Source organism: Oncorhynchus nerka, linkage group LG28 (genome assembly GCF_034236695.1).
Source record: "Oncorhynchus nerka isolate Pitt River linkage group LG28, Oner_Uvic_2.0, whole genome shotgun sequence".
NCBI lineage: Eukaryota > Metazoa > Chordata > Actinopteri > Salmoniformes > Salmonidae > Oncorhynchus > Oncorhynchus nerka.
This window is the reverse complement of record NC_088423.1, coordinates 47720273-47747170: the sequence shown is the minus strand read 5'-3', so window position 1 is coordinate 47747170 and position 26898 is coordinate 47720273. Positions and strand designations below refer to the sequence as shown.

The 26898-nt window shown below is 44.6% G+C and overlaps 1 long non-coding RNA gene across 1 annotated transcript in view; it reads right to left on the bottom strand.

Annotated features, from left to right (window-relative positions):
- LOC135565575 (uncharacterized) overlaps positions 1 to 26180 on the bottom strand; it is a 35212-nt gene extending 9032 nt beyond the window's left edge. Inside the window, exon 1 of the long non-coding RNA XR_010461700.1 lies at positions 26112 to 26180. This is a non-coding gene — a long non-coding RNA (uncharacterized LOC135565575). The remainder of the gene's footprint in view (positions 1 to 26111) is intronic.
- Between the last annotated feature and the right edge of the window lie 718 nt (positions 26181 to 26898).

The following is a 26898-nucleotide window of genomic DNA, read 5'->3' as shown; positions in this document are numbered from 1 at the left end:
GTGTTTCGAGGATATATTGGCACGGGTTTTGTTAGCAAACCGTGCCAATATATCCTCCAAGCACCGGCTTTGAGGGCATTATCATTTTTATACAATGGGTTTCCAACATATTAAAATAATGAATGACATATTTTCATTAAAAACGTTATTTTGATGTACTCAAGATAGTCCCGACACAAATCTAGGGTTGCTAGAGACGCAATTCAGTCGTCCAGTCTTTTTGTTCTGTCTCTATGGACGCGACCCAATCCATTGGCATACTGGCTAGTGACGTTCTTATCTCTTGCTTGCTAGCTAGCCAACTATGGCTAACTTACAGTCACGTCAAAAAGTGCAGCGAGAATAACAGCAAAGTAGCTGCATTTGCATTTGTTTAAGCTGAATTCTAGTGACATTTATTTGGATACATCTATAACAACAGGCTAATGAGACGCGATTTTGCCTGGCACACAAAATGTTCTCACTCGTCAGGACAGTGTTGCTCAGAGGAGCTAGCCAACAACACAGCTACAGTAACACAATCACTTCAAACTGAAGCTGGAAACGCTGGAAGTTCGTTTGACCTTTTTTTCAATGTTTTTGTTTGTTGTATATACAGTTGAAGTCGGAAGATTACATACACCTTAGCCAAATACATTTATACTTAGTTTTTCACAATTCCTGACATTTAGTCCTAGTAAGTTCCTAAGCAGGAGTTCATTAGACTGAGGCTATCCTAACATGGACACTGTATTCCTGATTCACCACATAGTAGGACACTTTATCCTTCCTGATCACACCTAATAGACATAGTTTATGAGCTGTTGCACTACATAAACAGCCTGTCATGCTTTTCTCAAACTTCAATCAAAATACTCATTGGCAAAATGAGAGCAACATAGCCATTCCTATTTGTGTAGAAAGTGATGTGCTGAAGATAGGTCATGGACTCTGGCCTATAGAGATGCAGAGCTAACGTTAATCCAGTATCCAGTATCCAGGGACATCTGATTTGTGGCCTCATGAAGTTTTGTTGACCGTCTGTGACAGGTAGATGTCCACATACAGGTGAAGTCGGAAGATTACATACACCTTAGCCAAATACATTGTAACTCAGTTTTTCACAATTGCTGACATTTAATCCAAGTAAAAAGTCCCCGTCTTAGGTCAGTTAGGATCACCACTTCATTTTAAGAATGTGAAATGTAAAAAATAACAGTAGAGAGAATTATTTATTCCAGCTTTTATTTCTTTCATCACATTCCCAGGGGGTCAGAAGTTTACATGCACTCAATTTGTATTTGGTAGCATTGCCTATACATTTTTAATGTATAGGGTCAAACGTATCGGGTAGCCTTCCACAAGCTTCCCACCTTAAGTTGGGTGAATTTTGCCCACAACTTTTCTACAGGATTGAGGTCAGGGCTTTGTGATGGCCACTCCAATACTGACTTTGTTGATCTTAAGCCATTTTGCCACAATTTTGGAAGTTTACTTGGGGTCATTGTCCATTTGGAAGACCCATTTGCGACCAAGCTTTAACTTCCTCACTGATGTCTTGAGATGTTGCTTCAATATATCCACATAATTTTCCTACCTCATGATGCAATCTATTTTGTGAAGTGCACCAGTCCCTCCTGCAGCAAAGCACCCCCACATCTCATCTCTAGGAGACAGAATGTGCGTCTCCTTCCTGAGCGGTGTGACAGCTGCGTGATCCCATGGTGTTTATACTTGCGTACTATTGTTTGTACAGATGAATGTGGTATCTTCAGGTGTTTGGAAATTGCTCCCAAGGATGAACCAGACTTGTGGAGGTCTACAGTTTTTTTTCTGAGGTCTTAGCTGATTTCTTTTGATTTTCCCATGATGTCAAGCAAAGAGGCACTGAGTTTAAACGTAGGCCTTGAAATACATCCACAGGTACACCTCCAATTGACACAAATGATGTCAATTAGCCTATCAGAAGCTTCTAAAGCCATGACATCATTTTCTGGAATTTTCCAAGCTGTTTAAAGGCACAGTCAACTTAGTGTATGTAAACTTCTGACCCACTAGAATTATGATACGGTGAATTATAAGTGAAATAATCTGTCTGTAAACAATTGTTGGAAAAATAACGTCGTGCACAAAGTAGATGTCCTAACCGACTTGCAAGAACTATATACTATACTATATACTATACTATATATATATATACTATATATATATACTATAGTTTGTCAACAAGAAATGTATGGAGTGGTTGATAAATTAGTTTTAATGACTCCAACCTAAGTGTATGTAAACTTCCGAATTCAACTGTATGTCTGGTGCATTGGCCTTAGAACCTGGTGTCTGTTCAAACAGGTACTGTATGCATCACACAGGATTAGCCAATGACAAAGGTGACCCGCACACTGGGACCAGTTTGGTAAGTCCCTTTCGGAGGGCAATCTGCTCTTTAGTCTATAAACACTCGTCATTGTTGTAGTTGAGGGCAAGGCCAATCATTATTGGTTGCTAACTTAAAAAGTGCTGCACTTGGCTATGTCACTGGGTTATGTGTTGAGATTCCATACTTTGTTTTGACCGGTTTAAAGTTATGAGTCACCACAGATAAGCGTTTAATCCCTTTTCGTAGAAGCGGATTTGAAATGCCACTGTTCACTTTTGTCTTTTCACCAATGCTAACTTATCTCTGTGGGTTTGGTTTAGCCTAATGACTTTGCTGCAGCTGATCAGAGATTTGTAGAGGTTCATCTCTCTGTCTGTGCAGGCTGCCACATGAAATTCAATAACACAGAGAGCCAGTGATGTGAGGCCTATTGATACACATGGGTAGCCACGGCCCTGGAGCGAACACACACAACCAGACTCCTATTAGAGATGGCAAGAACAGAGAGCTTCTTTACTGCTGCTTAGGTCAGCTGGTGCTATACCAAAACACAGGAACCTGGCAGATTGGATCAATCACATAACCAGCCTCACCACCTCTCACCCCTCCGTCCGTCACCCAGACAACCACCACGTGCCCGTCGGCGTAACCAAGGCGGCACGACAGTGGCGTGAGAGCACTTGGCGTCCGATGACGTCAATCACATTTACACGTCTTGCCTCACAGAGGGACAAGAGTGACAGCGAGAGAGGGTGATCTGACCCAGATATCACAGAGTGAGGAGGACCCGTTTGGGGCCCGCTTCAGTGGCCGTGGCACTGAGCTAGGCGACAGAGCTCCGTCTGTTCATCACAACCTCAGCGGGCTTTTTTTGTCTTCCTTTTTAAAAATCTTTTTCCTCTTTCACTTGTTTGCATACGTGAATGTTAACCAAACAATGCAGGAAACCGGTTCAATGACAATCTCAGCAGATCACGGCTGTCGCCATCCTCAGCTGCTGCTCCATTCTAAACCTGTTTTGTTGTTTTGCTACGCATGCTTTCAAAAACATTGCACTTGATAAATGTTCACGTTGCTCCCGGTGCATGCTGGGTAATTCAATAAGATGTGGGTGTCGTATGTACAGTATGTTGACTGTATGATGACTGATTGCCCAAGGTTCCGTCATCATTTCATTAGACCTAAATCCATCCCCAGTACCGTACGCACGTCAGCAGGTTGTGTATTCATCTCTGAGTCTCTCACCTCATACTGCCATAAATCAAGCCAACATGGAGCCTCAAACCACCACACTTGACTAACCATCACCACAGTGTTGTTTCCACTCTTTGTTTGTTCTGTTTTTCTTTGGCCATCACTTTCGCACTGCTTTCTCTGAGGGCCGTTTTTACAGTCCCGGGGAACGTCATTCCGAGACCTCTGTGTGTCTCTGTCTTTCTCTCTCTCTGTCTCTCTCTCTCTCTCTCTCGCTCTCTGTCTTTTCCACGCGGTTTTCCCACTCTCTTTCTTTTATCTTAGCCTCTAGGCTTTCCTGTTGAAGTCACTGTGTAACAATCGGAGGAACCTCGCAGTCAGAGGTGTCCCAAACAAGCGCTCTGTGCGCTCTCTCTCGCTCTCTCATCATACTGTAGATAAAGAGGGGGATTCTGCAGGAAGAGCTGGTTCCTGTTTGGACTGTGGCTGTCCTCCATGGATGACCTCTTGAAGCGTGGAGGTTGGAGAGTGTGTGTTGGAAAATGTGTGTTGGGGATGGAATGTCCTCCAGTACTGGCCAACAGTTTGTTTATCTGCTGCATTTTCTACACCATTCTACAGTGGTCATGGTGACTGTGCAAAGTTTGACTTTTTAGGTTGAGGGAAACCAAGGGCAGAATGGGTGGGTGTAGGAGCCTGTAAATGTTGGCCTGTGTGTGTGTGTGTGTGTGTGTGTGTGTGTGTGTGTGTGTGTGTGTGTGTGTGTGTGTGTGTGTGTGTGTGTGTGTGGGAAAGAGATTGATTGTGTGTTTGTGTGTGTGTGTGGGGGGGAGGGGGCAATGGTCATATTTTCCCTTGTGAGGAGACTGTATTACCAGTGAGTGCTGTCATTACTGAGTGCGTGTTGTCATGGGAATAAGAGAGGAAGGAAACACACTGCCGACCTCAGGTGGGCAAGAGCACACACACACTCAAACCCCCCCACCCAAAACGAAACAGCTGGAAGTAGACCTGGGTCCTGTGGGCCACTGAGTTGATTGACAGGAGGTTTAATAGGCCCCGATAAGCATTAATCTGCCGGGTCCTTACCTGAGGCATGGCAGCATTGTTAACCCCAAAAAAAACATTAATAGGGGATGCATAAGCCCCCATACTGGGCAGACACCCCACTGTCCCAGCCAAAGCACTCACACACCACAGGAGCCTGTCTCTCTCTCTCTCACACACACACACACACACACACACACACACACACACACACACACACACACACACACACACACACACACACACACACACACACACACACACACACACACACACACACACACACACACACACACACACAATTTCCCGCCAACCTCTAACACGGCCTCCCTTCAACACTAGTCCAAGTTCATTTGGAATGAAGACATTCTCTTTGATCTGCATAGGAATCTCCAAAAGTGTCCCGTCTGTTGGAGAAAGCACAAAAGGCTCCATCTCCATTCAGCCTGGGCCCTCTAAACCCTCTGTAGAGCCCTCGGGGTCCCAGCCCAGCCCCAGCCAGGCCCTCTCTCTATGTCTCTCTCTTTCTAAAGGAGGGCTGCATGGGGCTCTGAACAGTGGGCCTCCTTGTATTCTCCCAGTCTCAGCAGAACCCATTGAGTTGCTGACAATGTGCCAGGCAGTCCTTTACTGTAAAAAGGGCCCTTTCTCTGGGGTGGCTCTGAACTGCATGAGGGCTGAGAGGGATCTGCTTTTCACAAGGCTCCAATAGAGGCATCTGCAATCTGTTGCTGCTTCCACTGGTTCTCCCCTTCATCTCTTTCTTTTACAACAAACTGGCCGCAAACAAGGACAAATCGACCATGAATTCCTTAGCGCCTGACAGCAACTGCACGCGCGCTCTCTCTCTCTCGCTCTCCCCCCTCTCTTTCCCTTTCTATCTCTCTCCCCCTTTCTCGCTTTATTCCTCCATCCATCCCTCCCTCTCTGCTTTGTCTTTTGTGCGAGGGACCCCGAGAAGGCTTGTTTTTCCCCTCCCTTTTCTCTGCCCCTTTCCCTCTCTCTCTCCCCTTCTGTCCATCTTTCAGCTGCTTCTCTCTCTCTCTCTATATCTCTCACTCTCTCTCTCTCTCTCTCTCTCTCTCTCTCTCTCTCGCTCGCTCCCTGAGTAAAGTGTGGAATAAATGGGTGAGGGCTAACGAACAGCATTCCTATAAAAGGCCTTTACATGGCCACTGAATGGGATTCTATTTTGCACTCCTCCACAGCTCCCCCCTCAGACCCCTCCAGGGGCCTCATATTGTACAGAAGAAAATGAGATCCACAAGGATGGAGGGTGGAGGGAGGGGTTGGGGGGGGGATACTCTTCACATTCGGGGTTTGGATGAATGCTGGAGGGTTGGGTGGTTGGGGCCTCGGGGTAGGAGAGGGAAGTAGGCTTCTGTACAGTGGCACAGCAGCACCGGGGCAGTGAGGGATGTTCACATACACCCAGCAAGGATAGAATCCCAATTTCAACTGTGAGAAGTTACAATAACAAATGTCAATTTGGAACCTATTCACAAGTTGATGTAGAGGAATTATAGTGGATTTGTTTACAGTGAATTTACAAGTCGATCTCAATTATAACATGGGAACTGTTACACGATACAGACGGATGTCTTCTCTCCCTGATCTCCCATACAGTTGACCTGTCATAACATGCCTCAAGAAAGCGAGCACTGAAAGGATGGATGCATTCAAGCTGGAGCACCATTCAACCCCACCTGTTTGCCCCCTCCTCCTTTCCTCCTCTCCTCCTCCTCCTCCCCACACCCTTCCCTTCCTTTAGGCAAAGAGAGAAGAGGAGGTTCTCTTGAGGCGCTGGCTGCTGGCTGGCTGGTTGGCTGAGATCACACAGCCTTGGTTCCACAACATTATTTCAAGGGCAAACACCACTTCTGTGCCCCCTATTCCCTCAACCCAGACCCAGGGGATCGCTCATGCAAGGCCATGGACCTCCTCTGTGCACATCTGCTGTGGTGGGCAAGGCTGCAATGGGCAGATGAGGGACCGGCGAACGGGGGGTGAGTGGGGACATGGGGCGCGAGGGGGGCACTTGGCTTCAGAAGAGGTTCGAGGCAGATGCCTTGGAATATCGCACGGGCTTCCATGGCGATAGTCTTATAGTGTTTACTGCACCGAATAGTCACCCCCCCCTCTCTCCTCCCCCTCCCCTCTCCACGACCACTGTGCCATTCCTCTTCTAATGTAAATGCTGGGCTGGCAGGGGGAAGGAAAGGGGGATGAGGGGCTGTTTTTGTGTTGTCCTGCTTTTCTTCCCTCCCTCCCTGGGCTCTTGTTTTGAGGCTGTCTGGTGGTGGTGTGACGCTGGTCTCTCCACTGCTTTATGGTGTCAGGGTTTCTTTTAAAAGTTCCTCTCTCTCCTTCTCTCTCTCTCTCTCTCGCTTTACAGGTTTTGTCTGTCCAGGCCCGCTGCCCGTCAGAGGCTTGTGCTGGTGCCATGGGGCATTCATGGGGCATTCACACTGGCACCCATTAAACTGACTGAGAGGCAGGGATAAGGTCTTAGTAGACTGACCCTGTGCTGACGACCTAGCAGTGCCAAGGTGCCATTCTGGGGTTGTTGGTATGGGACCGCCTGACACGTAACACACACAGGCCTACATGTGAGCGTAGGCCCTCCTTTGTGATGTGGGATGATTTATCTTGTTTATAACTTTATAACTAAACAGTTTTGTTATTTTCTGTTCATGTACAGTACATACGTGCATACGAAGGAAAACAAAAATATATTTTATATATATATATTTCACCCTAGGCGAGACAAAAAATGTGCCACCCCCTCTAAAACTAGAATAGTCCAAGTAAGCAAAGTTATGTTGAAAAGACGTCCAAAATACATATTCATTTAATTTTTGGTTCATTTTTGGTTGAAAATACATAATTTATAGATGTCTATGTTTGGGCCATATCAAGACTGGACAAAATCTGAACCCCTAAAAATGCTTCCAGAAGGCGTCAGAGTCGCAGCGCCAGCGTTATGTGCGGGCCCTAGTGGGCCTGGCCCGCCCTACTGTACCTCCTTGCTCGTCCAAATAAAATGTTGAAATATTGATCATTTGCTTGACCGAGATGCGTGCCGACAGAAAGACGCATCAATCTGCGAGCGAAACAGAGCCACTCTGTCTCCGTATGTGTAGACCATATGTATCTGATGCTGTCTGGACAAAAGGAGTAGAGTATGTCATACTTCATCTGGCCACACAGCATTAGATACATGTGCTACATATAGTAAGCCAGAGGGGCGCTGTTTCGCTCGCTAGTTTCAGCAGAGAGGAAGAGGCGAAGCCCAATGCTTTTCTATGGGCATAATATTCAGACCTAAGCTTCTCGCCAGCATTCCCGCCTTTGGGACAACGACTCGCATTGTTAGAGTGGAGACATGAGCATCTCGTCATTATATACAGATCTCTCGTTTCAGCCACTTGCGAATTAGAAAGGAAAGCCTGGCGGGTGCACAGTGCACCGTTCAGATTCTGGCTTCCCCTAAAGTAAATGCTTTGCCAAAATGATATAATTACTCCTGTCTAAATAAAATCATTCAAAAATACATTACCAGAGAGCTTGACTTAGCCACAGAGGATCACTATCTTTTTTGCTGTTGTTTATATATAGCTGTGGATTGTTTCAAATCACAAGTGCATTGGCCTATGCCTATTTGGGAAGCAAGCAATCTGGGCATCGTGCTTGGAAATGGGCCAAGCTAACTATTACGTTTCGGCTGACAGTTGAAAAGCATCAAAATGTGGGACGATAAAGTGTCTTGAGTGTAATTTCAACTGTTGAGACAAGAAGAAGGGGAGGGGTGTGTGGCGAAGACAGGGGGGGGGGGGGGGGGGGTCTCTGCAGAATGTATGCACTCACTTCTCCAGAATGTGCTCCACTTGTCTCCCACCAATTCTTGAACATTCATTGTTTCATTGAGTGAATTGTTTGCTCTTTGATTGAATTTCCCTCCCCCCCTCATCAATCTACACACAATACCCCATAATGACAAAGCAAAAATTGAAATATGACATTGACATAAGTATTCAGACCCTTTACTCAGTACTTTGTTGAAGCACCTTTGGCAGCGATTACAGCGCCTCAAGTCTTCTTGGGTATGACGCTACAAGCTTGGCACAACTGTATTTGGGATTTTCTCCCATTGTTCTCTGCAGATTCTCTCAAACTCTCCAGCGATGTTAGATCGGGTTCAAGTCCGGGCTCTGGCTGGGCCACTCAAGGACATTCAGAGACTTGTCCCGAAGCCAATCCTGCACTTATCAAAAGAACACGCGGTCATCCCTACTGCCTATGTTCTGGCAGACTCACTTAACACAAATGCATCTTTTGTAAATAATATCTGAGTGTCAGAGTGTGCCAAATAAGAAAATGGTGCTGTCTGGTTTGCTTAAATATAAGAAATGTGAAATGATTTATACTTCTACTTTTAATATTGAAGTATGTTTTAGCAATTAAATGTACCTTTGAAACTTAAGTATATCTCAAATCAAATACTTTTAGACTTTTACTCAAGTAGTATTTTACTGGGTGACTTTCATTTGAGTCATTTTCTGTTATGGTATCTTTACTACTCAAGTATGACAGCGTCATCGGTGTACTTTTTTCATTAGGGGTGTAGTATATCCTATAGGACAGCGTATTTGGTCAGAGAGCGACGCCTACATGGCACACCGATGACGCTGGCGGTCTTCACTTGAACGATTCTATCTTTGTCAAATAAGCACCAATCGGGGTCAAACAAAGCTGGCTACATAGCCACTGAGCTGGGCTTTACGGGAGTATCCGGAAACACAGTGTCTGTTGCAAAATGTAGGTGCTAACCTTTCGCGACAGCATGCCTTTTCCTTTTGGACAAAAATTATAAGAATATTGAGAGTTATGAAGTTATGAAAACTGGTTGTTTTGCAAATGTGTAACTTATAATATGGCTACGTATACAGATTTGACGATATTCTTGCAGAAAATGTTTATATAAATGCAAATGTCTCTTTCACGATTTGCCCATATGTACCTTGGTGACTTCACACTAAATGGCCTGTAGGTCGCTCATACTTCAAATATACGTCTGAAACTTCACACATAAACTGCTGCCATCATGTGGACAGCATCGGAATTACAACCAGAGTGATGGCTGGAACTGGGACCTATCTCTTGCATTTCAAAGTTTTTTCTTTGTATTTTCTTCTACCAGATCTATTGTGTTATATTCTCCTACATTCATTTCACATTTCCACAAACTTCAAAGTGTTTCCTTTCAAATGGTACCAAGAATATGCATATCCTTGCTTCAGGGCATGAGCTACAGGCAGTTAGATTTGGGTACGTCATTTAGGCGAACATTTTAAAAAGGAGGCTATCCCTAAGAAGATTTATAGGCAGAAACTCAAACAGGATGTACCAGTGACGAGAACCATTCATCGCTGGTCTGACCTATCAGAAGCCACGCTTCAAGATTGTTTTGATCACGCGGACTGGAACATTCCGGTTAGCCTCAGAGAACAACATCGAGCTATACGCTGACTCAGTGAGTGCGTTTATAAGAAGTGCATTGGAGATGTTGTACGCACTGAGACTATTAAAACCTACTCTAACCAGAAACAGGGACAAGGTGGAGTCGCAATTCAATGGCTCAGACACGAGACATATGCGGCAGGGTCTACAGGATATCACGGACTTAAAAAAAAATCCATTCACGTCACGGACACTGACGTCACGCTTCCAGACCAACTAGACACCTTCTTTGCCTGCTTTGAGGATAATACAGTGCCAGGGGCAGAGCGACAGATTTTTACCTTGTCAGCTCGGGGATTTTTATCTTGCAACCTTTCGGTTACAAGTCCAACACTCTAACCACTAGGCTAGCTGCCATCAATGCTGTTCATTCAACACCATAGTACCCTCCAAGCTCATCATCAAGCTGGAGGCCCTGGGTCTCAACCTCGCCCTGTGCAATTGGGTCCTGGATTTTCTGAAGGGCCGCCCCCAGGTGGTGGAAACAACATTTCCAATTCACTGCCCTCAACACTGGGGCCTCACAAGGGTGCATGCTCAGCCCCCTCCTTGCACTCCCTTTTCACCTACGACTGCATAGCCATGCACGGCTACAACTCAATCATCAAGTTTGCAGACGACACAAAAGTAGTGGGCTTGATTACCAAACAATGATGAGACAGCCTACATGGAGGAGGTAAGGACACTCGGAGTGTGGTGTCAGGAAAACAGCCTTTCACTCAACGTCAACAAAACAAAGGAGATGAGTCTGGACTTCAGGAAACAGCAGAGGGAGCACCTCCCTATCCACATCGACGGGACAGCAGTGGAGAAGGTGTACAGTTTTAAGTTCCTCGTTATACACATCACAGACAAACTGAAATGGTCCACTCACACAGACAGTGTGGTGAAGAAGGCGCAACAGCGGTTATCGACTGTACTCTCTGCTACCTCATGGCAAGCAGAACTGGAGTGCCAAGTCTAGGTCCAAGAGACTTCTAAGCAGCTTCTACCCCCAAGCCATAAGGCTCCTGAACATCTAATCAAATGGCTACCCAGACTATTTGCACTGCCCCCCCTCCTTCTACGCTGCTGCTACTATCTGTTATTATCTATGCATTTTCACTTTAATAACTCTACCTACATGTACATGTACATATTACCTCATCACTGGTGCCACCGCACATTGACTCTGTACAGGTACCCCCTGCATATAGCCTCGCAATTGTTACTTTACTGCTGCTCTTTAATTATGGAAAGTTTTACATTCCTTGCCGTACACATCACAGACAAACTGAAAGAGTCTACTTACACAGACAGTGTGGTGAAGAAGGCGCAACAGCGCCTCTTCAACCTCAGGAGGCTGAAGAAATTTGTCTTGTCATCCAAAACCCTGACAAACTTTTACAGATGCACAATCAAGAGCATCCTGTCGGGCTGTATCACAGCCTGGTACAGCAACTGCACCGCCCTGAACCCCAAGGCTCGCCAGAGGGTGGTGCAGTCTGCACAACGCATCACTGGGGGCAAACTACCTGCCCTCCATGACACCTACAGCACACGATGTCAGGAAGGCCAAAAAGATCATCAATGTCATCAACCACCCGAGCCACTGCCTGTTCACACCGCTACCATCCAGAAGGCGAGGTCAGTACAGGTGCATCAAAGCTGGGACCGAGAGACTGAAAAACAGCTTCTATCTCAAGGCCATCAGACTGCTAAACTGCAATCACTAACTCAGAGAGGCTGCTGCCTACATTGAGACCCAATCACTGGCCACTTTAATAAATGGATCACTAGTCACTTTGTACAATGCCTCTCTAAATAATGCCACTTTAATAATGTTTACATATCTTACATTATTCATATCACATGTATATACTGTATTTTATATCATATATTGCACCTTGCCTACGCCCTCACTCATCCATATACTTACATGTTCATATTCTCATTCACCCCTTCAGCTTTGTGTGTATTAGCTAGTTGTTGTTAGATTACTTGTTAGATATCACTGCACTGTCGGAAGTAGAAGCACAAGCATTTCGCTACACTCGCATTAACATCTGCTAACCATGTGTATGTGACAAATAACATTTGATTTGATATATCATTAATTTAAATGTCAAAAAAATTATGTTGGAATCACAGATTGCCCCTTTGATTCATAGAAAACTATCAATGAATCAATGATCAAAGATACAAAGAATCAGGACAATAATTAATTGAAAAACATTGTATGCACGAATGTATGAGTCATTTCGGAAATGAACACGATAAGAATACAAGAAAACTCTTTATCGTTGAGTGATTACCATCAGATGTTCTCTCTCTCACACACACACACACACACACACACACACACACACACACACACACACACACACACACACACACACACACACACACACACACACACACACACACACACACACACACACACACACACCCCTAACATCCTGTTGATTGATTTCTGAGGGTATTAATGGGAGCACCTGATCATTAGCAAAGAATAATAGGTTTTGACTGAACAGAGGGGACTTTACAAGTCCACTGGTGACCAAGGTGCACATGCCGAGTGACAAATTGGAGTAATCATGCTGACAGACAGTGACACATTCAATACCGCCTTGCACACTCTTGCCTGCATCTGGCTTATCTGAGGTGTAATCATTAGTCAAATAACACGTTCCATTTTGGAGCTAAAACGAGAGATTCTTTTGGACAAATTCCCAGTTTTGTTCCGTCTGCTTCTATTTAAGAAACAATTTGCAACAGAATCGACGGAATAAATACATCCCTGATCACCAGCACACACAGTTTACTTTCACAACAGCCACGTACAGCATCGTCACTTTGCTCGTTGTATAATTCATTCTTACGTCTAAGCACTCCCCTACTCTCACCGTTTCCCTTCGCTTGTGGACTTCAGCACACAACATAACAGCTGTCTGTGACCAGGCGCAAAAACCTCTGCAAGCTAAACCTTGATACCGCTAACCGCAACACAGCCTACATCGTGGTCACCATATTAAGTTTAGAATCAACAAACTAGAACTAACATGTTAGTAAACCCACAGTTCAATCCATGTGTACAATCCCACAGTACAGTGTACAGCAAGCAGTTTAGCAGTTACACCGGAGGGCCCCGGTGGCAATACATTTACAAACCGAAAGCTTACTTTTACAGTGTTGGATAGCCTTAGCCAGCTAGCTAGCTAGCTAACATAAATAGCCTTCCTGCTGTTTGAGTCAGGTTGTTGAGTTAGCTAAATTCATTTTTAAAGAAATACATTTGTTCAAAACTGTTCAACTATTGTCCTTCTCTTTCTTTGTGTGAACTCCTCAACACACTTTATGCACTGCAGTGCTAGCTATCTGTAGCTTATGCTTTCAGTACTAGATTCATTCTCTGGTCCTCTGATTGGATGGACAACGCGTCCGTTCAAACAGCAAAAGCTCTGATAAGTTGGAAGACGTCCTCTAGAAGTCATCTAGATTACTGTGTAAGTATATGGAAGGGGGTGAGAAGCACCAACCTCCTAGGTTTTGTATTGGAGTCAATGTACCCAGAGGAGGGCGGAAACTAGTGTGCTGTTAAGGCTACTGTAGACCTTAATTTCAAAACAGTGTGTTTTAATCAGTTATTTGGTCAATATATTTAGTATAGTTTTATCTAAAAATTATAACTTTTTGAATATTTCGCAATTTAAAAAAAAACATGTATTCACTAAGCAGGATGGTCCTCCCCTTACTCCTCCGAAGAGCCTCCACTGACCCACTCCCCTCCACCCTCCCCTCCACCCCTCCCCTACACCCTCCACCCTGCACTTGACAGGATCCCAGCCTGCTGGTAACATCAAAGGGATGTGGCGTGGAGTGCCCAGGGCCCCGGCCTAGCTGACACTGGAAACAGGAGGAGACCAAGCCTTTTGTTATGTCACTTCTTATTTCCCTTCTCCCCCACTTTCTTTCTCAAGTGCGCCCACCTATCCCACTCATTTAGGGATTCTAAAAGAAGATTGCTGAGTTCATAAAGAAGCCAGTCTGGCCTCAGATTATTCTTACGGGGAACCGTAAAAATCACTATCCGTGCTCACCAGGGACAATGGGCTGTTCTGGGGGTTGCCAATGGGGAGTGGGGGAGAGGGAGGAGGAGAGTGGACGGAGTGAAGGAATGATGACTGTACTATCAGAAGGAATTGGGTGAAAGTGTACTGGGATGTTGTTGGCCTACTAACTTTGTCTTAAAGAGATATTCCGGGAAACTGCAGATCCCACTTTTTCTGGATCCTTAGAGCTTCCCTGATGCTTCTGTGCATGTGCATATTCTCTACTTTGCACTCGGGGAACAGGCCACTCAGGCCAATGGTCATGGTGCTCTCTTGATAAAGTTAGATCAAAGTTGAATCAGTGTCTGCAAGATCACACACTGTAATGATCACCGTATTCGTCATACGTCGTAACAGAGCCGAGTATAATAGCATAGGACACCGTTAATGTATGACAAAAACACACAAAAACCATACACACAGGTAGGCCATGTTATAGTTGGTTAACACCATCTGCTCTACAATCCTACTTCGAAACAACACCGTGTAAGTCAAGAAGATCTAAATGCACATCCCCATGAAGCGGATTGAGATCAAATGGTTGCTATGCAAAATGATGCTGCGTGGATGTTTCACCGGTGAACAACTTTAAGAATTTCCATGCGCGATTTAATGCGGAGGTCTTTTTGTCTTACAGGAACGTTATGCGATTATATTCAGTGATGTTATGTAGAATACTGTGATCAGTATGTGATATTGCAGACACTGATTCAGCTTTGATCTAACTTTATTTTATGAGCCCCATTCGCCTGAGTGGCCTGTTCTCTGCGCGTAGAAGATTTGCAGCCCCAGCCTATTTTTTTTTTTTTACTTTCCATTTTGGACTCAACATGTCAACGTATGGCTCATACATGCATAATATAACTATCTAGTCCTCTACCTGAGGAAAAAAAGGCATATTCATCCTTACATTCTAACCTACCATCATTTAGTGCATGTGTAACGGATAGCTTAGTTAGCGGTGGTTCGCGCTAAATAGCTTTTCAATCGGTGACGTCACTTGCTCTGAGACCTTGAAGTAGTGGTTCCCCTTGCTCTGCAAGGGCCGCGGCTTTTGTGGAGCGATGGGTAACGATGCTTCGAGGGTGACTGTTGTTGATGTGTGCAGAGGGTCCCTGGTTCGCGCCCGGGTATGGGCGACGGGACGGTCAAAAGTTATACTGTTACACATGAGATCTATGTGCTTGTTCCTGTCATGAGGTGAATGTGCACTCTGAAGCAAGTGGGGTGAGTGGCTGCATGAACTTACCACTGGTTATTTTGATAACAGCAAACATACATTGAATACATCGATCAAATTCACTCATCAGATGTTAGAAAACATCCGAAATTAGAAGTTAGACCTCGATGCTAGTTTAGTTTATCTCTTTCAATGCATTTCTCTGCAAACCAGAAATTGTCGTGCAATAAAGATGGCCACACCACAGGAGGCTGGTGGCACCTTAATTGGGAAGGACGCGGGCACGTGGTAATAAGTGGAGTGGAATTCGTTGAATGGTAACAAATATAACAAACACATGGCTTTCATGTGTTTGATGGCCTTCCATTTGCTCCATTCCGGACACTGAGACATTCTCCCCTCAGCAGCCTCCTGCGAGCCACACAATTACATTTAAAAGATCATTATCTGTCACAAGGAATGACGCTGGAGAGACGAAGCAGGTACGGGGAGTCAAACATTTAATAAGGAATGGAAATGGAACGAGACAGGAACAGTGTCGGCACAACACAAGGGTAACAAAAGACAAAAAAAACAATTATTGCAGCAGCAGGGAACAGAGCTGGGGAACTGACAGATATAGGGGAGGAAATCAACAGGTGATAAATGAGTCCAGGTGAGTCCAATATCGCTGATGCGCGTGACGAGGGAAGGAAGGTGTGCGTGATGGATGGCAGGAGAGCCTGATGCAGGGCAGCCTGGCCCCCGCAAGCGCCGGGGGGGAGAGCGGGAGCGGGAGCAGACGTGAAATTATCAACCTGATGAGAAACACTGTGCTGTCAACCTTTAGCTCCCAAATGGTATCTGGTTATTTTGTCATTTATTGCACAGCAGGCTATAAGGTTTTTATCAGGTGCGCATCCATCCATTTGTGTCGTCAATCACGACACAATACACAAATTCACGTGATCGAGAAATGAATACTGAAGCAAACTTGCACCAACCTTTTAGACAAGACAATATCGGCCTGTTTTTCTGTTGTGTCAGCCATTCATTCAAATCAAATAATTCTGTATGTCCACCATTTGCCCTTAAAATAAACTTTCACACAGTTATTCCATGATATGGGGTAATAATCCAACACTGCAGTTGATTACCAGTGATCATCATTCATCACATAGGCAAATACTATGTACAGTTGAAGTCGGAAGTTCATATACACTTAGGTTGGAGTCATTAAAACTAGTTGTTCAACCACTACACAAATATCTTGTTAACAAACTATAGTTTTGGCAAGTCGGTTAGGACATCTACTTTGTGCATGACACAATTGTTTACAGACAGATTATTTCACTTATAATTCACTGTATCACAATTCCAGTGGGTCAGAAGTTTACATACACTAAGTTTAAACAGCTTGGAAAATTCCAGAAAATTATGTCATGGCTTTAGAAGCTTCAGATAGGCTAATTGACATCATTTGAGTCAATTGGAGGTGTACCTGTGGATGTATTTCAAGGCCTACCTTCAAACTCAGTGCTTCTTTGCTTGATTACATTTAACATTTAAGTCATTTAGCAGACGCTCTTATCCAGAGCGACTTACAAATTGGTGCTTTCACCTTATGACATCCAGTGGAACAGCCACTTTACAATAGTGCATCTAGGTCTTTTAAGGGGGGTGAGAAGGATTACTTTATCCTATCCTAGGTATTCCTTAAAGAGGTGGGGTTTCAGGTGTCTCCGGAAGGTGGTGATTGACTCCGCTGTCCTGGTGTCGTGAGGGAGTTTGTTCCACCATTGGGGGGCCAGAGCAGCGAACAGTTTTGACTGGGCTGAGTGGGAACTGTACTTCCTCAGTGGTAGGGAGGCGAGCAGGCCAGAGGTGGATGAACGCAGTGCCCTTGTTTGGGTGTAGGGCCTGATCAGAGCCTGGAGGTACTGAGGTGCCGTTCCCCTCACAGCTCCGTAGGCAAGCACCATGGTCTTGTAGCGGATGCGAGCTTCAACTGGAAGCCAGTGGAGAGAGCGGAGGAGCGGGGTGACGTGAGAGAACTTGGGAAGGTTGAACACCAGACGGGCTGCGGCGTTCTGGATGAGTTGTAGGGGTTTAATGGCACAGGCAGGGAGCCCAGCCAACAGCGAGTTGCAGTAATCCAGACGGGAGATGACAAGTGCCTGGATTAGGACCTGCGCCGCTTCCTGTGTGAGGCAGGGTCGTACTCTGCGGATGTTGTAGAGCATGAACCTACAGGAACGGGCCACCGCCTTGATGTTATTTGAGAACGACAGGGTGTTGTCCAGGATCACGCCAAGGTTCTTAGCGCTCTGGGACGAGGACACAATGGAGTTGTCAACCGTGATGGCGAGATCATGGAACGGGCAGTCCTTCCCGGGAGGAAGAGCAGCTCCGTCTTGCCGAGGTTCAGCTTGAGGTGATGATCCGTCATCCACACTGATATGTCTGCCAGACATGCAGAGATGCAATTCGCCACCTGGTCGTCAGAAGGGGAAAGGAGAAGATTAATTGTGTGTCGTCTGCATAGCAATGATAGGAGAGACCATGTGAGGTTATGACAGAGCCAAGTGACTTGGTGTATAGCGAGAATAGGAGAGGGCCTAGAACAGAGCCCTGGGGGACACCAGTGGTGAGAGCACGTGGTGAGGAGACGGATTCTCGCCACGCCACCTGGTAGGAGCGACCTGTCAGGTAGGACGCAATCCAAGCGTGGGCCGCGCCGGAGATGCCCAACTCGGAGAGGGTGGAGAGGAGGATCTGATGGTTCACAGTATCGAAGGCAGCCGATAGGTCTAGAAGGATGAGAGCAGAGGAGAGAGAGTTAGCTTTAGCAGTGCGGAGCGCCTCCGTGATACAGAGAAGAGCAGTCTCAGTTGAATGACTAGTCTTGAAACCTGACTGATTTGGATCAAGAAGGTCATTCTGAGAGAGATAGCGGGAGAGCTGGCCAAGGACGGAACGTTCAAGAGTTTTGGAGAGAAAAGAAAGAAGGGATACTGGTCTGTAGTTGTTGACATCGGAAGGATCGAGTGTAGGTTTTTTCAGAAGGGGTGCAACTCTCGCTCTCTTGAAGACGGGAGGGACGTAGCCAGCGGTCAGGGATGAGTTGATGAGCGAGGTGAGGTAAGGGAGAAGGTCACCGGAGATGGTCTGGAGAAGAGAGGAGGGGATAGGGTCAAGCGGGCAGGTTGTTGATATCATGGCAAAATCAAACGAGACCTCAGAAAGAAATTGTAGACCTCCACAAGTCTGGTTCATCATTGGGAGTAATTTCCAAATGCCTGAAGGTACCACGTTCATCTGTACAAACAATAGTATGCAAGTATAAACACCATGGGACCACGCAGCCGTCATACCACTCAGGAAGGAGACGAGTTCTGTTTCCTAGAGATGAACATACTTTGGTGAGAAAAGTGCAAATCAATCCCAGTACAACAGCAAAAGACATTGTGAAGATGTTGGAAGAAACAGGTACAAAAGTATCTATATCCACAGTAAAAACGAGTCTTATATCGACATAACCTGAAAGGCCGCTCAGAAAGGAAAAAAAATCACTGCTCCAAAACCGCCATACAAAAAGCCAGACTACAGTTTGCAACTGCACATGGGGACAAAGGTGGTACTTTTTGTAGAAATGTCCTCTGGTCTGATGAAACAAAAATAGAACTGTTTGGCCATATTGACCACCGTTATGTTTGAAGGAAAAAGGGGGAGGCTTGCAAGCCGAAGAACACCATCCCAACCTTGAAGCATCGGGGTGGCAGCATCATGTTGTGGAGGTGCTTTTCTGCAGGAGGGACTGGTGCACTTCACAAAATAGATGGCAGCATGAGGTAGGAAAATTATGTGGGTATATTGAAGCAACATCTCAAGACATCAGTCAGGAAGTTAAAGCTTGGTCGCAAATGAGTCTTCCAAATGGACAATGACCCCAAGGAAACTTCCAAAGTTGTGGCAAAATGGCTTAAGGACAACAAAGTCAAGGTATTGGAATGGCCATCACAAAGTCCTGACCTCAATCCTGTAGAAAATTTGTGGGCAGAACTGAAAAAGTGTGTGCGAGCAAGGAGGCCTACAAACCTGACTCAGTTACACCAGCTCTGTCAGGAGGAATGGGCCAAAATTCACCCAACCTATTGTGGGAAGGTTGTGGAAGGCTACCCGAAACGTTTGACCCAAGTTAAACAATTTATAGGCAATGCTACCAAATACTAATTGAGTGTATGTAAACTTCTGACCCACTGGTAATGTGATGAAAGAAATAAAAGCTGAAATAAATAATTCTCTCTACTATTTTTTTTTTCAATTCACGTTTGTTCTTGTGCTAGGTTTTTGATATGAGTGTGAATACAAATGTGTTTCTACTTTCAGTACATTCAGAAAGTATTTAGACCCCTTAACATTTTGTTACATTACAGCCTTATTCTAAAGTGGATTAAATTGTTTTCCCCCTCATTTGTCAGCACACAATACCCCACGATAACAAAGCAAAAACATGTTTTTAGAAAAACTGAAATATCACACTTACATAAGTGTTCAGACCCTTTACTCGGTTCTTTGTTGAAGCACCTTTGTCAGCAATTACAGCCTTCTTGGTTTTGACGCTACAAGCTTGGCACAGATGTATTTGGGGAGTTTCTCCCATTCTTCTCTGCAGATCCTCAAGCTCTGTCAGGTTGGATGGGGAGCATCGCTTCACAGCTATTTTCAGGTCTCTCCAGAGATGTTCAATGTTAATGCGAGTGTAGCTAAATGCTTGTGCTGTTAGTTCCCAACAGTGCAGTAATATCTAACAAGTAATCTAACAATTCCCCAACAACTACCTAATACACACAAATCCAAAGGGATGGAATAAGAATATGTACATATAAATATATGGATGAGCGATGGCCGAGCGGCATGGGCAAGGTGCAATAGATGGTATAAGGGACAGTATTTTCATGCGTTCTGAGTAATGTAAGATATGTTAACATTTTTAAAGTTGTATTGTTTAAAGTGACTAGTGATCCATTTATTAAAGTGGCGAGTGATATGAGTCTCTATGTAGGCAGCAGCCTCACTGAGTTAGTGATTGCTGTTTAGCAGTGTGATGGCCTTGAGATGGAAGCTGTTTTTCAGTCTCTCGGGCCAGCGTTGATGCACCTGTCCTGACCTCGTCTTCTGGATGGTAGCGGGGTGAACAGGCAGTGGCTCGGGTGGTTGTTGTCCTTGATGATCTTTTTGGCCTTCCTGTGACATAGGGTGCTGTAGGTGTCTTGGAGGGCAGGTAGTTTGCCCCCAGTGATGCGTTGTGCAGACCTCACCACCTTCTGGAAAGCCTTGAGGTTGACGGTGGTGCATTTGCCGTACCAGGCGTACCAAGCGCACTCACCCTTGTGGGACACCAGTGTTGAGGGTCAGCAAAGTGGAGATGCTGTTTCCTACCTTCCCTACCTGGGGGCGGCCCGTCAGAAAGTCCAGGACCCAATTGCACAGCGCGTGGTTGAGACCCAGGGTCTCGAGCTTAATGACGAGTTTGGAGGGTACTATGGTGTTGAATGCTGAGCCGTAGTCATTGAACAGCATTCTTACATAGGTATTCCTCTTTTCCAGTTGGGATAGGGCAGTGTGCAGTGTGATGGCGATTGCTTTGTCTGTGGACCTGTTGGGGTGGTATGCAAACTGAAGTGGGTCTAGGGTGGCAGGTAAGGTGGAGGTGATGTGATCCTTGACTAGTCTCTCGGATCATTTCATGATAACAGAAGTGAGTGCTACGGGGCAGTAGTCATTTAGTTCAGTAATCGTTGCCTTCTTGGGTACAGGAACATGTGGGGACAGCAGACTGGGATAGGGAGCGATTGAATATGTCCGTAAACACACCAGCCATCCGCAATCATCACACTGCTGTGGTTGGAGCCCCCACCTCTAGTTTCCCGTCATCACACACAGCAACCATGTTTACCAAAAGAATGAGGGAGAGAGAGGAACGAGATGGACTGACGCTATCACAACCCCAATCTGTCTTTCTCTCTCTCTCCCTCATATTTTTCTCTGTGTGTATCTCCGCACGATCTTTGTGGTCATCTGAGCTTGCTGCAAGGCTCCAGTTGCAGCAGAGAGTAGTGGAGGCACGTTGTGTGCAGACAGGCAGACACGACTTACAGATAGAGAGGCGTTTGAAGAGGTTTCCTCTCAAGACCAACTGATGCTGCTCAGAGTCAAACATGTTGACTGGAGAGCACGTGACTGACTGACTGTGTTTTCAAGTTAAAGAGGAGTTAGAGGAAATGTGGGCTTTTCTAATAAACGGCATAGTTCATTTGGAGGTGTGAAACAAAGTATGAGCGAACAATCTGGGTTATTTGAATATTTCCTCAGTATGTTGAATGAAACGTCAACTTACGCTTCTTTTAATTTTATTACGTTAAATTGCTACAATACTGTGTGAAATAGTCGATTACTACATAATCATACAACATAGTACATCGCCTCTCTACTCATAAGCACAACATCTAACCTTCCTGTCTCTAAATCCCACACACGCTCATTCAGCTTTCATTTAATTTAGACCCGGTGTTTATTTGAAACAGACATTTATTTGCTGAAATGTGTGCTCTTATTTCATGAAATCTCCCCATATCTAATGGCTAACATGTCATATACTGTAAAACTTCAACTAAATGCAGTCTCAAACAGCTCCCCTGTCCATTTTAATAGCTGGGCAACGGCACACATTTCAGCAAATAAATGTCTGTTTCAAATAGTATGTTGAATGAAACGTCAACTTAAGCTTCTTTTAATTTTATTACATTAAATTACTACAATACTGTGTGAAATAGTCGAATGCTACATTTATTTTTTGGACATTTACAATTAAAGAGATTTTCCAGACGTTTTGTGAAATTTCAGCCAAGAGTTTTGAAATAGAGCTCACAAGCCAAAACGGATCCCTGAAATTCTTCACTATTGTGAACAGTTGAAGTCGGAAGTTTACATACACTTAAATTGGAGTCATTAAAATTTTATGTCATGGCTTTAGAAGCTTCTGATAGGCTAATTGACATAATTTGAGTCAATTGGAGGTGTACCTCTGGATGTATTTCAAGGCCTACCTTCAACTCAGTGCCTCTTTGCTTGAAATGATGGGAAAATCAAAAGAAATCTGCCAAGACATCAGAAAGAAATTGTAGACCTCCACAAGTCTGGCTCATCCTTGGGAGCAATTTCCAAATGCCTGAAGGTACCACGTTCATCTGTACAACCAATAGTATGCAAGTATAAACACCATGGGACCACGCAGCCATCATACCGCTCAGGAAGGAGACGCGTTCTGTCTCTTAGAGATTAATGTATTTTGGTGCGAAAAGTGCAAATCAATCCCAGAACAACAGCAAAGGACCTTGTGAAGATGCTGGAGGAAGCAGGTACAAAAGTATCTATATCCACAGTAAAACAAGTCTTTTATTGACATAACCTTAAAAGCAGCTTAGCATGGAAGAAGCCACTTCCCCAAAATCGCCATAAAAAAGACAGACTACGGTTTGCAACTGCACATGGGGACAAAGATGGTACTTTTTGGAGAAATGTCCTCTGGTCTGATGAAACATAAAAATAACTGTTTGGCCATAATGACCATCGTTATGTTTGGAGGAAAAAGGGGGAGGCTTGCAAGCCGAAGAATACCATCCCAACAGTGAAACCTGGGGGTGGCAGCATCATGTTGTGGGGGTGCTTTTCTGTAGGAGGGACTGGTGCACTTCATGGCATCATGAGGCAGGTCAAATTATGTGGATATATTGAAGCAACATCTCAAGACATCAGTCAGGAAGTTAAAGCTTGGTCACAAATGGGTCTTCCAAATGGACAATGACCCCAAGCATACTTCCAAAGTTGTGGTGAAATGGCTTAAGGACAACAAAGTCAAGGTATTGGAGTGGCCATCACAAAGCCCTGACCTCAATCCTATAGAACATTTGTGGGCAGAACTGAAAAAGCATACCTGACTCAGTTACACCAGCTCTGTCAGGAGGAATGGGCCAAAATTCACCCAACTTATTGTGGGAAGCTTGTGGAAGGCTACCCGAAACGTTTGACCCAAGTTAAATAATTTAAAGCAATGCTACCAAATACTAATTGAGTGTATGTAAACTTCTGACCCACTGGAAATGTGATGAAAGAAATAAAACCTGAAATAAATCATTCTCTCTACTGTTATTCTTACATTTCACATTCTTAAAATAAAGTGGTGATCCTAACTGATCTAAGACAGGGACTTTTTACTAGGATTAAATGTCAGGAATTGTGAAAAACTGAGTTTAAATGTATTTGTCTAAGGTGTATATAAACTTCCGACTTCAACTGTACATGTCATTACGTCATTGTTCTTGAGCCTCGAGATATGAGGAAAGAGGGCTGTAAAAGGAAGTTGTTGCTTAAACCATGTAAATACCAACCATGTAAATACCAGATACTCTCAAATTTGGCGAACATTTTTCACAATTTAGTCAATCACACAATCTTCAGAGTGAAGCTTATTTAATTCAAATCAACCAAACAAAACTAGCTAAAGTGCATTCGGAAAGTCTGCTAACCAAGTCTGCTAACCATGTGTATGAAGAAAATATGATTTGATTTGGATGGTAATGGGTACACCTCCCACTGCCCCCTGAGAGAGAGACAGTGTGGGTGATATGCCCAGAAGTGGTGGTGGGACTCTCTGTTCCACTCTCCATTCCTCCCACACACATATACACACACAAACACACACCCACACACACACATGCCAACCACATGTACACAAATAGACACACATGCAAACACAGGTGAGCAAGAACTGGAAATCAGCGTATAAGAGGCGGAGATGTACCCGTCCTTCTCTGTGAGCGGAACTCACGTTGGCTGGTATCATACCATAGCGTACCGTACCGACAAAAACACCTCATAAGCACTACTCAAATAGGTACATGTAGGAAGGCAGCCCCGTCTCTGAAAGTAGGCCTGTGGCGGGCTGACTGAAAATGTGTGTGTGTGCACAGGCGTCAGTCACACAGTGCACTGAGACACTTTGGGAAAACAGAACAGGGGGGAGGGGGAGATGAATGAGAAAGGCCTGTGGCTTAACCCACATCACTCATCTGTTAACTAGACTTCTACTTCTCCTTGCTGAAGGAACATGAGGTGGGGGGGGGGGTACTATTGAAGCATATCTCTTTGCATTGAATGCAATGTATTGACTTATGTGTCACGGACCGTGAGTCCTATGTTTTCCCAAAAGTATCACTTTCTATGGCTTAAAAGCTGATACCAGCCTCCCCTCACACGTACATATGTCACCGTCTGTCTGCTGCATATTTAGCTCTTTACTCAACTCCACTCTGGCCTGTGTTTGGACTGTTTTGCTGTACGGGTTTGTGATCTTGTGAAGCAGGACAATATGTATATCTACATCTGTCTAGGATGACTCATTTATGGACTACGTAGTCAGAGGTTATTCAGTGGCTACTGAGGGCCTGTGTGTAGGCCACAGTAGTCACTGAATAGCCTCTGACTATGTAGTCCACAAATGAGCCATCCTAGACAGATGTAAAGATCCCGTGCCACCTACAGTAATAGTAAAGACACACGCTGTGCACGCCCACGCACCCGTGCGTTGGCAACGGTCATCAAGATTGTTAATAAGGTTTTAAAACATTTGCAATAAATGAAACAGTTGGACAATGGATGAAGATACTCCAAACTTTTTTGAATGTTTTTCAATCCATCAGATATTGTCCGTGTTATAGCTCTTAAAACAATTTACTGGCACAGACTATTTGTAGTGGGAATTCGGTTGTTTTCCTTCATAGAATGCACTCATATATACATTTTCTAATGGTATTATGTATCTAAAAAAGAATGTTGTGTTCAAAGAAATATAATTATACGTGCTTCATTTGCATAAATACAGTGTGTGTATTTTCATATATGAATAGATTAACATAAAGGGGTGGAACAGGGCAGCAGCCACCAAAAACTCTGTTTAGGCCTGCTTGCACTCACCTGCGCTGTCTAGACTGCCTCATTAATTACGGCTGTTGTCACGTTCTGTTGCATAATTCAACAAGTGTGCCAATAGCAGGATACCCTCGGATAAGAAATGTACATGCTTGTTTTTAGATGACATTTATCTATACTTAACATTTGTTTGTGAGATCAGACATATTATCACTGTAATCTGAGTGTTCATTTTCATGTTGCTTTCATTTCAGTGCGTTTCAGTGCGTTTTTTCCACCAAAAAAATTAACATCCATCAAATGTATCTTTCTTTTCTTTCTGGTTATGTTTTTGGTGGCTGCTGCCCTGTTCCACCCCTTTATGTTAATCTATTCACGTATGAAAATACACACAGTGTTGAGATGTTGGCCTGTGATGTTGTGGTGTGTAGCTCTGTCTATGTGCCAGTGTTTGTCCCAGCTGGTGCAGTAATCTTCTCTCTCATCTCTCCCCATCAGCACACTGAGGCTGTGTGCCATGGCTGCATTTACGCACACTGTGGTTTGACAGACCTGTGATATGCACAGCTATGCCTGATAAGACCTGTTTATCTCAATGCTCTGGTTTCCTCCTCACAGCACTCTGGAGCTGGAGCCTTTTCACTTTTTCTCTCTCTCTCTCTCTTTTCTTCTCTCCCACTGTTGTTGTTACATTGCAGTTTAGTGTGTTAAGCTTTTGGAAAGAAACACTGAGCATAAAATGTACAGTACTCACTCAGATTGCTGTCCTTTGTATTGTACGTACTGTCTGTACTAACCCGTTTCCCTACATCTTTTCTTGCTCTGTACACATACAGACACGCATGTAGTCACACACACACACACACACACACACACACACACACACACACACACACACACACACACACACACACACACACACACACACACACACACACACACGGTGGGAATTCTATTGCTCAACCGAGCAATATCACTTCTCAGCTTCACATGAATAAATGTCAAGCGAACAATAAAAAGTTAACTCAAGGTCGTCAGCAGCTATGATTGAGTACCTCCAGCCACTTGTACTTTGCCTTTATATGCTGTAAGACATACTATTTAGTCGCAACCGAATGCAATAAGGATTGCACCATGAAAGTTATTTTGTTGCTTTTGCGTAACGTGCCACATTGTCTTTGTCAATCCCTGATTGTGCTATGGTCTCGTTTCGTGTCGTTGTCGTCAGTATAAAAGTTAATATTCACTGTGTTGGCATTGGAGCAGGTGTGCCGCTATCTCTCTCTAACTGGGTCATCGGGCTAGCTGATAGTGAGTGTGCACGGTGCACCTCTCTGCTCATAACACACCCTAATCATACAACACAGTACACCGCCTCTCTACTCATAAGCACAACATCTAACCTTCCTGTCTCTAAATCCCACACACGCTCATTCAGCTTTCATTTCATTTAGACCCGGTGTTTATTTGAAACAGACATTTATTTGCTGAAATGTGTGCTCTTATTTCATGAAATCTCCCCATATCTAATGGCTAACATG